This window comes from Gossypium arboreum, chromosome 1 (genome assembly GCF_025698485.1).
Source record: "Gossypium arboreum isolate Shixiya-1 chromosome 1, ASM2569848v2, whole genome shotgun sequence".
In the NCBI taxonomy this organism is placed as follows: Eukaryota; Viridiplantae; Streptophyta; class Magnoliopsida; order Malvales; family Malvaceae; genus Gossypium; species Gossypium arboreum.
The window spans coordinates 60,676,273-60,678,563 of NC_069070.1; positions in this window are offsets into that span (position 1 = coordinate 60,676,273).

Below are 2,291 nucleotides of genomic sequence, written 5' to 3' on the forward strand. Positions count from 1 at the left end.
ATAATTTAACCTAGGGTTTATATTTGGAAAAATACCCATAGGTGAAATTTGTGTATTTTGATGTTTTATGATAGAATATGAAGTTTTAAATTATGTTAGACAACTTGTACTACTCGATTTTAAGCAAAAACGAGTAAAAGGGCTTAATCGGTAAAAATACCTAATAGTCACAAGTACATGTTAGAGTGAGAATTTGATGTTGCCATAGAAGAGAAAAGTGGTCAGCATGTTGTAAAACATAAGAATAAGGAATAAAGTTTAATCCAGAGCCTAGGGGCAAAAATGTAAATATGCAAAAGTTTAGGGTAAAATTGTAATTTTGCCAAAATTTGAGTTAAGGATTAATTTGATAATGTGAGTATTAAATAAGCTAAATGTGTTATTTTAGATCAAGAAAGATGTGGAATCGACCTCAATCGAGGAAAAGAAAAGATTGTGGACTAAATTGCAAAATCTTTGTATTTTGGTACCAAGGTAAGTTCATGTGTAAATAATGTAGCATAATGGTTATTTTTAAGTTATTGATGTTAATTATATGTTAAGCTGAATTTTATTATGAAATGTATGCTTTGTGGTTAATTTCAAATAAAATGTAAATTATGTGAACTACTTGTTAAATATAATTGTTACCGAGTATTGATTTCGGCATTCTACGGAAGACGGCAAGGATAAGTGTTCGAGGAAAAAGCCCGTTTGAACCTTAGTAATAGATTAGGATACAAGTGACATGTCACTAGGATGGTTGAGCATCCGAACTCGTTGAGTTGAGTCCGAGTTCACTTATGGATGCGAATGTCCGAACTCGTTGAGTTGAGTCCGAGTTCGCTTATGGGCGGGTTACATGATTGCTTGATTGAATATGTGGCACTTATATGCAAATTATCCATGTATCCGAATTATATTCGATGTGTTCAACGGGTAAAGTTCTACTCAATGGAGGAATATTCGAGATGTAAAGAGAAGTATTGGTGAGTGATGTGAAATGGTTATTTTGGACAGTATGTATTTAACCTCGGGTTGAGTATTGATACAACCACTATAAGGTAATAAGATGATGAAAATGATCGAAATGTGATATGTGTTTTAGTGATGTATGCTAATGTTGATTGGTATAACTGTTTGTTATGTTACTTATTATTTGCATATGAACTTACTAAGCATTTATGCTTACTCCTCCTTCTTACTCATTGTAGTTTTGGACAAGCCAACTCGTGAGTCGGGATAGGTCAAGGCTCACCACACTATCCTAAGACTTTTGGTAAATGGCTTGTAAATTTAAGTATGGCATGTATAGCAATATACCTATTTTGTGTAAATGATCTTATGGTATGGTTGTGGAATGGTTGAGGAAATGCTTGATCATGATAAATTATGAAAATGGTTAGTGTAGATTATGTTTGATGTTAAGGAAAACTATTAAGATACTTAGTGCATAAAAACTCATAAAAAGGATGAAATTTGCCATAAACAGAATACTGCAGCAACACTGACGCGAGTTTGAAAATTTACTACAAATCATAGCAATTGAATTTGGTGATGGAATACATATCAAATTGAAGCTTATTATGTCTAGTTTCACATGAAACAAATTAAACAGGTAAACGAATTATATTTTAGAAGATATTTGAATTTTAGTGAAACAGGGTCATAGCAGTTTTTGAATCCCCTGTTCCAAGTTTAGAAATTCATCATAAATTATAAAGATATAATTAGGTGGTATATTTTATATCCTCAGAATACTTATTGAGTCTAGTTTTAGTAGAAACAAATCTCATAGTCATATGAATTTTTTACAGAGAGAAATGTGGTTCGTAGTAAACAGAGGTCAGACCAGTCGAGTCCTGAAACAGGGGTAACTTTAACTAATAAACTGTACTAATTGGCTCAACCAAAAATTCTAGAAAAAAATTAGTAGATAGGTATATGAGTCTAGATTCAGGAAAAATTTACGGATCTTGATTTCGAGTTTCGTAACTTGATATATGATTTTTCTTGTGACTGTGACGCAAGTAGCTTAAAAGCTGTGAATGTAGAAACAATAATCCAAAGTTCTAAAAATGTTAAACTAAGCTTAGTAACACCTCATACTCGACTCCGGCGATGGTCTCGGGCGTGGGGGCGTTACAGCAGTTGTGAAGAACCTTTCCCGGTGGAGTTGTTAGTTCCTATCCGATGATGAGCTTAAGAGCTCTATATAACTATGATAAAATCAGAAACTTTTTAGGGGATATTAGGAAGAATAATTACTCATAAAGAAATAACCAAAATTGATAATTAAAAATAAAATTATA